The sequence below is a fragment of the Crinia signifera genome, chromosome 4, assembly GCF_055691185.1.
Source record: "Crinia signifera chromosome 4, ASM5569118v1, whole genome shotgun sequence".
Lineage (NCBI taxonomy): Eukaryota > Metazoa > Chordata > Amphibia > Anura > Myobatrachidae > Crinia > Crinia signifera.
The window spans coordinates 291,034,608-291,045,432 of NC_139220.1; positions in this window are offsets into that span (position 1 = coordinate 291,034,608).

Here is a 10,825-nt window from a genome sequence, read left to right on the forward strand (position 1 = left end):
CTACCCAGGTCCTGCCCGTGTTGTACTCTGGTCAGGACCTGGGTAGAAGTCCCGTGTAAAAGGACAAGGGTTAACCCCTTTTACACCGCTGCTGACCCGGGTCCATGAGGGAAAACCCAGGTTTTTGCGGCGGTGTAAAAGGGGTATAAGGGGAAAAAAAAGGGCCTGATTCATCAACATCTGTTTTCCTGTCATGCCGGACAGCTCCAAAGATTGCTGAGTGCCTGTCCCTTGGACACCCCAGACACCATTCTAACGGCAAACCATATACAGATGCCATGTGGTAGTGATGGTGTTATACCTAAGTTACGGACATTACTTTCTCACTGCCCAGCAGCAATCAAAAAAGGTCAATTTTATAGGGATCTCACCCTTTCAGTAGGATGTTAGCTGCTCCTCAACCCTCACTACATCCTATTGTGTTCCCCCGATTCAGGAAAGAGAAACAAATTCTAGAGTATTATTTGTACAGCACCGTAAAAATAGAAATTATTTTCTTATACGCTTTTATATTTTTTTACAGTTGAATTGTCAAAACTTTTTGAAAGTTGTCATTTGTACTGTATATACTTGTTAGTTAATGGTAATTAGATTCAATGTTCCATCTCTTTCTTAACCATTGAAAGCAATTCCATTAGTTTGGATTACTGTTGAACATTTGCGGCTCTTCTGTACTGATCTCTCTCAAAATCAATATGGCTCTTTTCTGTTAAAAGCAAAATGTCTGCAGCTGTCGATCAACTTTTCTTGGCCTTGTGCAATATTGTTGGCAATGTCTGGAGAAGGATCTAACTCATCCATGTGACAGTGAATGAATTATGTTAAGGGACCTTTAAAAAAAATAAGCTACTAATGTTTATGGTTTTATTTGTTTATATATATTTAACTGTCCCGCTTTCCGCAGGAACGTCCCTTTTTTTTGGTACCTGGGGCTGGCAGTGTGCCATGGCGGGAGGCAGTTGGGAGTCGTTTACCCCGTCACCCATTGAATAGTGCTGAAAAGACGATATGCGCATGCGCAAAGTGTCTATACCTGCAGCCAGAGGGGCTGGGGGTGTGGCTAGAAGCAGTGGCGTAACTATAAATTTTGCTCCCCCCTGCTAAAAAATTTGTGGCGCCCCCCCCCCCCCCCCTGCCCCTCCCACACACAAATATATATATATATATATATATATATATATATATATACATACATATATATATATATATATATATATATATATATATATATATATATATATATATATATATATATATATATATATATATATATATATATATATATATATATATATATATATATATATTGCCAGGATGCATGTTCTCACTAAGAGAGTGGAGAGAGACAAAAGGACAACAGAAAGAGAAAAGACATGGGAGAGAGGGAAGCAGAAAGAGCGGAGAGAGAGAGAGAGAGAGAGAGAGAGAGAAAGAGAGAGGACAGCAGAGAGAGGACAGCGGAGAGAGAGATAAGGACAGCAGAGAGAGAGAGAGATAAGGACAGCAGAGAGAGAGAGATAAGGACAGCAGAGAGAGAGAGATAAGGACAGCAGAGAGATAAGGACAGCAGAGAGAGATAAGGACAGCAGAGAGAGATAAGGACAGCAGAGAGAGATAAGGACAGCAGAGAGAGATAAGGACAGCAGAGAGAGAGAGATAAGGACAGCAGAGAGAGAGAGATAAGGACAGCAGAGAGAGAGAGAGATAAGGACAGCAGAGAGAGAGAGATAAGGACAGCAGAGAGAGATAAGGACAGCAGAGAGAGATAAGGACAGCAGAGAGAGATATGGACAGCAGAGAGAGATATGGACAGCAGAGAGAGATATGGACAGCAGAGAGAGATAAGGACAGCAGAGAGAGATAAAGACAGCAGAGCGAGAGATAAAGACAGCAGAGAGAGATGAGGACAGCAGAGAGAGAGATGAGGACAGCAGAGAGATAAGGACATCAGAGAGAGATAAGGACATCAGAGAGAGATAAGGACAGCAGAGAGAGATAAGGACAGCAGAGAGAGATAAGGACAGCAGAGAGAGATAAAGACAGCAGAGAGAGATAATGACAGCAGAAAGAGAGATAAGGACAGCAGAGAGAGAGAGAGAGAGAGAGATAAAGACAGCAGAGAGAGATAAAGACAGCAGAGATAGAGATAAGGACAGCAATCATCATTTAGACAATCAGTGTACCGTAGAGGCAGCGGCCATTGTCCCGTGGAGGCTGCAGTGGGAAGCAGGGCATCACATTAGGGAGTGCAGGGCAGCAGCGACGGTGGGTCATGTGGACAGTGGAGGCAGGCATCACGGAGGCTGCAGCGGCAGGTCCAGAGAAGGCTATGGCTGCAGAGCCCGTGGCAGGACTCAGGAACGCTGGGCAGTAGAGCGTCATAACACTGCGGGCATCCTGTGTTTCATTTCTCGCGCCGGGGCAGTCACCAGAGCGTGACATCAAGCCCCGGCAGACTGGAGGGGGAGGGTCCACACAGGGCTGCTCTGTACCTCACTCAGTACAGTCACCGGGCAGATAAGTGGTAATTGCCGGGGGGAGGGGAGGTTGTTGGGCGTCGGGCCGGCAGCGCAGTGTGCACCGGCGATGCGGGGTGGGCAGCGGCAGGCAAGTAGTAAGAAAGTGCGGGATGCCGGCGCCCACACAGACAGCGCTGCCACTCGCTCCCCCAAGCGGTGGCGGTGGCTGCCTTAGTGTAGTTACGCCAGTGGCTAGAAGCTCACATAGCCTCTGGTCATGCCCCCAAATCAGTTAAATGGCAGTATGGCCTCACAGAATGATGTCATTTGTAGACCACGCCCCTATGCCACCTTTAGCAGGTGCAGACGTCCCTCCTAAACAGCTAAAAAAGTTGGGAGGTATGATATATGAATATATATATATATATATATATATATATATATATATATATATATATATATATATATATATATATATATATACAAGGGGGGTGGGGGGCGGCGGCACTCGCAAATGATGAGACCACACCAAAGTTAGGTGACCAACGTTTCGAGGCGAGTTGCCTCTTTATCAAGGTGCTCAAAAATACATAACCAAACAATATGTGCAAACAAGCGTGACTTAAATACCTGTATCAGTCCTGTCGGGGCTCGCGGCGTAGCTCAGCATCTCCGGCGTCTAACAGTGACGTCACTCAAGTTGCGTCCCAGCCGGGAGTCCCGAAGGAGGGATAGATTTTCTGCAAAGAAATAAACAAAATGCATGACAATATAAAAAAGTGTACGATGCGCACTGTGATAAGACCATCTAGAATATGCATGGATAAAAACAACAATATAAAGTGCTAAGTGCATATTGTGTACGCGCTGCCAACATGGCTGCTGATTTAAAGAGACAGTGTTACAACATCGAATAAGTGAAAAAAAGTTAAAAAAGTTAAAATCAGATTACATGTCAATCTAACATATCTATCAGTTGATGAATATACATCTGTATAATAAATGTATCTCCAATAAACCAGTGGTACCCCCAACATTGGGGACCGGTGACCACTGTCAACATGACTGATGCACCGAGGCGTGCCTAGAATGTTATGGGCAGCAGAAGGGATGGTGGTCCGTGGCACTTATCACTGATGTTATATAAAGTGAGATAACCCCGCATGATCATTAAGACCCCTAGGGGTCAATGTGTCCAACCGAAAGATCCATCGGCTTTCGAGTTGAAGAAGCCGCAGGGATCTATCACCCCCTCTAGACAGGGGGGGTACATGGTCTATAATGCGATGTCGCAAGGTGGTTAAATTATGTCGGGCCTCTACAAAATGACGTGCGACAGGTTGGTCGCTATGACCTGAAGCAATGGCTTTTTTGATGGCTGATCGATGTGCTGCAGCTCTTTCTTTAAACATTCGATCAGTTTTTCCCACATAATGGAATCCACAGGGACAACAAATCAAGTAAATGACATATTTGGTACTGCACCCCAATCGATGGTTTATTTTGAACTTCCTACCCGTATGTGAGTGATGGAAGGAATCCCCTGGGATCATGAAGCTGCAGGTAGTGCAACCGCAGCACCTGTAGCACCCTAATTTAGGTGTCCCTAAAAAAGTGGGGTTATGAATCGGGGGAAATGTAACATCATTTTTGACCAAATAGTCCTTTAAGTTTTTGCCTCGTGTGTAGGAATTCATGATCTTTTTATCATGCAAGGCTGGCAGACTAGGATCTGATGTGACGATCGGCCAGTGAGAGTTGATGACTTTTTTGATTTTAGAGCTCGCGGGATGGTATTTATTGACCCAGATGATTTTATCATTTATTTGTCTTTTGAGGGTCCTAGGGGCCAAGGCCTCATCACGGGTCATTGACAACACTCTGTTCTTTGTAGTCTGTAACTCACTGGAGGAGTATCCCCTTTCCTCAAATTTTGTACACATTTTGCTGAGTGTATCTTCCAAACTGGCTGATTGGCTACAGATGCGGCGAGCCCGCAGCATCTGTGAAAAGGGAAGTCCCTTTTTAAGAGGAGTAGGATGGAAACTATTAGCCAGTAGTGTGTTATTTCTGTCTGTTAATTTTGAAAATAGGGCCGTGATGATCTTGCCATCCTGGATGCGAATATCAACATCCAGATATTGGACCGAATCTGAACTCAATGAGTAGGTGAATTTTACTGGGGATTCGGTGGCATTGTGGGCCAAAATGTGGTTTTCCAGCTGATTGCGGCCCCCTGACCAAAAGACCAGGAGGTCGTCAATGTATCTCAGATATATTATGAGATGTTCATTGACTTGTGCGTTTTGGGTGAACAATTTTTGTTCCACTCCGAACATGTAAGAATTGGCGAGCGATGGGGCCACTGAGGACCCCATCGCGCACCCCCTTAGCTGCAGGAAGAACTTCCCGTTGAAACGGAAATAATTCCTCTTAAGGGTTAGTTCTAATAGTTGCATAAAAAAAGGTATTGATGGTCCCTTATACAAATCGCTGTTGGAAATGAGCTGTTCCACCGCATCCAAGCCTGCCTGATGTGGAATCACAGTGTACAGGCTGGATACGTCTATGGTGGCCATAACCACATCCGAGGGGAGTTCTGTAACCGACAACAATTTATGCAACAACATGTTAGTGTCTTTCAAATAAGCACTGTCGTTTTGAACGCAAGGCTGTAAAAAATGATCTAAATAAACAGAAATAGCTTGATACAAAGAACCCCGGGCGGATATAATTGGTCTGCCCGGGGGTTTTCTTGCATCTTTGTGCACTTTTGGAATGGAGTACATGATGGGCACAACAGGAAATGGTACAATTAATGCATCCTTCGTGTCTGCATCTATGATGCCGTCATTGCATGCTTTATTTAGGATATTGTCCAATTCAAGCTTGTACTCCCTGGTTGGGTCATTAGATAATGGACAATACGTCTCACAGTCTTGCAATTGTGAATTCAGATCATGAACATAGTCCTCTGTGTCCATGATAACGGTGCCCCCGCCTTTGTCAGCGGGGCGAATTACTATGGAAGGATCATTGCTCAAATTTTTCAAGGCCTGCCACTGTGTTTTGGAGAGGTTCGATCTAGATGTGGGGGGATTATTCAAAACAGTGTCAATGTCCTGTTCCACTAGACGTGCAAAGGTTTTCAAGGAGTGGTTAAACGTCTGGGGCTCAAATTTGGATTTCTTTTTCAATATTTTGGGGTACGGTAGAGATGTCTCTGGCGACAAAGGATCTGAGGGTTTAGATTGGAAATATTCTCTTAATTTTAATTGCCGATTCAATCTAAACTGCTCTACTTTCATCATAAATGGGTCGGTTTTTGTGGTCGGCACAAATTTGAGTCCCATGGATAATACCTGCTTTTCTGTGTCAGACAGGGAGCGAGAAGATAAATTGAAGGTTATTTCTTGGGATGGCGTGGGGGTTGGAAGCGGGTCTTTGCACCCCGACCTCTTGTTCTGTCCCCCCCGACGCGTGAACCTCCGGGGTCTTGATTTGCGTGTGTAGCCTGGCGTACCCCTAAAGGGGGAAGACCTTGGTTAGAGTTTGAATGTTCAACTTCGCTGTTGGAGGAGTTATCGTCCCTTGATGACTCGGAATCGACTCCTCTTCTTTGGTAGCGGACGAACGACCGTTTTTTGAAGGGACGTGTAGATGTGTCCCCCCCGGTCAACCAAGGATAAATCATGTGCTTGTCATAATCCAGGTTTACTCTATCTTTTTTATTCCTTTTATAGGCTAATAGGTCTTTTTTGTATTTGTCCATCTGGTTGGTGAGTTTCTCCATCCAATTGGTCTCTGTGTCTGTTACCAATTTTTGTTGGTGTATGTTGTCGAACTCTGCCAACTTGGAACGGATAGATATTAATTCCCTCGATACCTCTTCTATGACGGCCACCATTAGATCAAATGAACACTTGTTCAGTATGGCCGTCCAGGTCTTACAAAAGGGTATGCTGTACCGTCCTATGGTGGGGACATTTTTGACCCTAAACCCCCTGGGTATCTTCTTCTCCCTTACGTAGTCCGACAGGGTCACCCCATGAAAATGGTAATCCATCTCCTTTCTTTTAAGATTCAGCAAGTCGTGATAAAGCTGGATGTTGTCCGGGGAACCGGTAGATGTTTGTAAATCCTCTTTGAATAACACACGGTCATAATCGGAATCTGAATAACTGAACATCGCTCCCAAGGGCAATTCCACCCTTGTTTGCGACGGCAGTGTCGACTCGGTGTGGGTAGACATGTTGCTGGAAATCAACTGAACGTCAGCTATGACATGTGCAATCTTCGCCTGGATGAAAATCCTCCTCAGACCTTCACTAGGTCCAATGAATGTTGCTGCTGGGTGCCCTCCTAGGAAAATACCTTCCGGCTATCCAATGTATACAAGGGGGGATGGTGGCACTCCAAGCAATCCTGGTATGGATGTGAAAGATGAATAATGCGGTGCCCGTCCACTGTGCAGCGTTAAGCTGTGAATCTGCAAGGGGGGTGGGGGGCGGCGGCACTCGCAAATGATGAGACCACACCAAAGTTAGGTGACCAACGTTTCGAGGCGAGTTGCCTCTTTATCAAGGTGCTCAAAAATACATAACCAAACAATATGTGCAAACAAGCGTGACTTAAATACCTGTATCAGTCCTGTCGGGGCTCGCGGCGTAGCTCAGCATCTCCGGCGTCTAACAGTGACGTCACTCAAGTTGCGTCCCAGCCGGGAGTCCCGAAGGAGGGATAGATTTTCTGCAAAGAAATAAACAAAATGCATGACAATATTAAAAAGTGTACGATGCGCACTGTGATAAGACCATCTAGAATATGCATGGATAAAAACAACAATATAAAGTGCTAAGTGCATATTGTGTACGCGCTGCCAACATGGCTGCTGATTTAAAGAGACAGTGTTACAACATCGAATAAGTGAAAAAAAGTTAAAAAAGTTAAAATCAGATTACATGTCAATCTAACATATCTATCAGTTGATGAATATACATCTGTATAATAAATGTATCTCCAATAAACCAGTGGTACCCCCAACATTGGGGACCGGTGACCACTGTCAACATGACTGATGCACCGAGGCGTGCCTAGAATGTTATGGGCAGCAGAAGGGATGGTGGTCCGTGGCACTTATCACTGATGTTATATAAAGTGAGATAACCCCGCATGATCATTAAGACCCCTAGGGGTCAATGTGTCCAACCGAAAGATCCATCGGCTTTCGAGTTGAAGAAGCCGCAGGGATCTATCACCCCCTCTAGACAGGGGGGGTACATGGTCTATAATGCGATGTCGCAAGGTGGTTAAATTATGTCGGGCCTCTACAAAATGACGTGCGACAGGTTGGTCGCTATGACCTGAAGCAATGGCTTTTTTGATGGCTGATCGATGTGCTGCAGCTCTTTCTTTAAACATTCGATCAGTTTTTCCCACATAATGGAATCCACAGGGACAACAAATCAAGTAAATGACATATTTGGTACTGCACCCCAATCGATGGTTTATTTTGAACTTCCTACCCGTATGTGAGTGATGGAAGGAATCCCCTGGGATCATGAAGCTGCAGGTAGTGCAACCGCAGCACCTGTAGCACCCTAATTTAGGTGTCCCTAAAAAAGTGGGGTTATGAATCGGGGGAAATGTAACATCATTTTTGACCAAATAGTCCTTTAAGTTTTTGCCTCGTGTGTAGGAATTCCTACACACGAGGCAAAAACTTAAAGGACTATTTGGTCAAAAATGATGTTACATTTCCCCCGATTCATAACCCCACTTTTTTAGGGACACCTAAATTAGGGTGCTACAGGTGCTGCGGTTGCACTACCTGCAGCTTCATGATCCCAGGGGATTCCTTCCATCACTCACATACGGGTAGGAAGTTCAAAATAAACCATCGATTGGGGTGCAGTACCAAATATGTCATTTACTTGATTTGTTGTCCCTGTGGATTCCATTATGTGGGAAAAACTGATCGAATGTTTAAAGAAAGAGCTGCAGCACATCGATCAGCCATCAAAAAAGCCATTGCTTCAGGTCATAGCGACCAACCTGTCGCACGTCATTTTGTAGAGGCCCGACATAATTTAACCACCTTGCGACATCGCATTATAGACCATGTACCCCCCCTGTCTAGAGGGGGTGATAGATCCCTGCGGCTTCTTCAACTCGAAAGCCGATGGATCTTTCGGTTGGACACATTGACCCCTAGGGGTCTTAATGATCATGCGGGGTTATCTCACTTTATATAACATCAGTGATAAGTGCCACGGACCACCATCCCTTCTGCTGCCCATAACATTCTAGGCACGCCTCGGTGCATCAGTCATGTTGACAGTGGTCACCGGTCCCCAATGTTGGGGGTACCACTGGTTTATTGGAGATACATTTATTATACAGATGTATATTCATCAACTGATAGATATGTTAGATTGACATGTAATCTGATTTTAACTTTTTTAACTTTTTTTCACTTATTCGATGTTGTAACACTGTCTCTTTAAATCAGCAGCCATGTTGGCAGCGCGTACACAATATGCACTTAGCACTTTATATTGTTGTTTTTATCCATGCATATTCTAGATGGTCTTATCACAGTGCGCATCGTACACTTTTTAATATTGTCATGCATTTTGTTTATTTCTTTGCAGAAAATCTATCCCTCCTTCGGGACTCCCGGCTGGGACGCAACTTGAGTGACGTCACTGTTAGATGCCGGAGATGCTGAGCTACGCCGCGAGCCCCGACAGGACTGATACAGGTATTTAAGTCACGCTTGTTTGCACATATTGTTTGGTTATGTATTTTTGAGCACCTTGATAAAGAGGCAACTCGCCTCGAAACGTTGGTCACCTAACTTTGGTGTGGTCTCATCATTTGCGAGTGCCGCCGCCCCCCACCCCCCTTGCAGATTCACAGCTTAACGCTGCACAGTGGACGGGCACCGCATTATTCATCTTTCACATCCATACCAGGATTGCTTGGAGTGCCACCATCCCCCCTTGTATATATATATATATATATATAATTTCCTTAAGGAGGCACTCTAAGGTGAGGCTTTGAGGCAGGTAAGTAATGTAATATACTCAATTACGGGTGCCTTCCATGGAAGTAGCGGGTCAGCGGTACTTCAAATGTAGTCAGTGCGACGGCGGCACTCCAAAAGAACAACACCAGAGACAGGCTTAGGTAAACCGACGTTTCAAGACCGTCAGGTCTTTTTATCAAGGTGCAAAAGAGATAGAAAACAAGTGAAACATACCATACATAAATACCTGAGAGACCCGTTCACGTCTCCTGCCGCAGCTCCCCGGGCGCCTAAAGATGACGTCATCACGTTGGAGCGTCACAGGAGACGCGAAGGGATCCTGTGTGAACACAGAAAAAAACAGTAAACCAATGACAAGTGTGCATGGGTTACCATAGCAATGGCACCCAAACAATAATAAACACATGTTTAAAAACAGTGAGGTAGACATTTAAAACAGTGAAGAGAAAGCGAATAATACTATCATAATGCATATAAATAAGGATACAGGCTATGACTCTTTTGCTAGCATAGCAATATGTAGATAGCTTCCCACATACGTAAAGAGTGCACAAATGCAGGGAGACAAACCAGAAGCATAAGTTGAATAGTGCAATGGTCAAAGGAAACAGGATAGCCCCAGGTACTCATTCAAGCCCCTGGGGGCCAGTGTGTCCAGGCGGTAAATCCACCTGCACTCAGCTCGTAACAGCACAAGGGACCTATCACCTCCTCTCTTAAGAGGGGGAACATGGTCGATTATGCGGTATCTGAGCGAGGTAAGTGGATGTCGGGCCTGCGCGAAATGTCGCGCCACTGGTTGTTCACTGGATCCAGACTCAATAGCTGCCTTGATGGCCGACCTATGGGCTGCTGCCCTTTCTTTGAAGGAACAGTCGGTTTTGCCGACATAGTGTCGGCCACAAGGACAGCTAATGAGATATATCACAAAACGTGTATGACATGAAACCCGGTGTCTGATTTGAAACCTCTTCCCGGAATAGGGATGAAAAAACGCATCACCTGGGGTCATGAAGCTACAGGTGGTGCAGCCGCAACACCTATAACACCCCGGTTTCGGGGTACCCAGAAAAGTCGTAACTGGGGGAGGAAAAATCACGTCATTTTTAACCAGTAGGTCGCGTAGATTGCGGCCCCTGGTGTAGGCACACATCACTGATTTGTTTTTTAAGGATGGTAAAGAGGTATCCGTGCTAACTATCGGCCATCGATTGTTAACACATCGTCTGATATCAGGGCTCTTTTGATGAAAAGAGTTGACCCAAATCAGTTTATTTTGAATTTTGTTGACTTTGGGGGGCCTGGATAAATTATG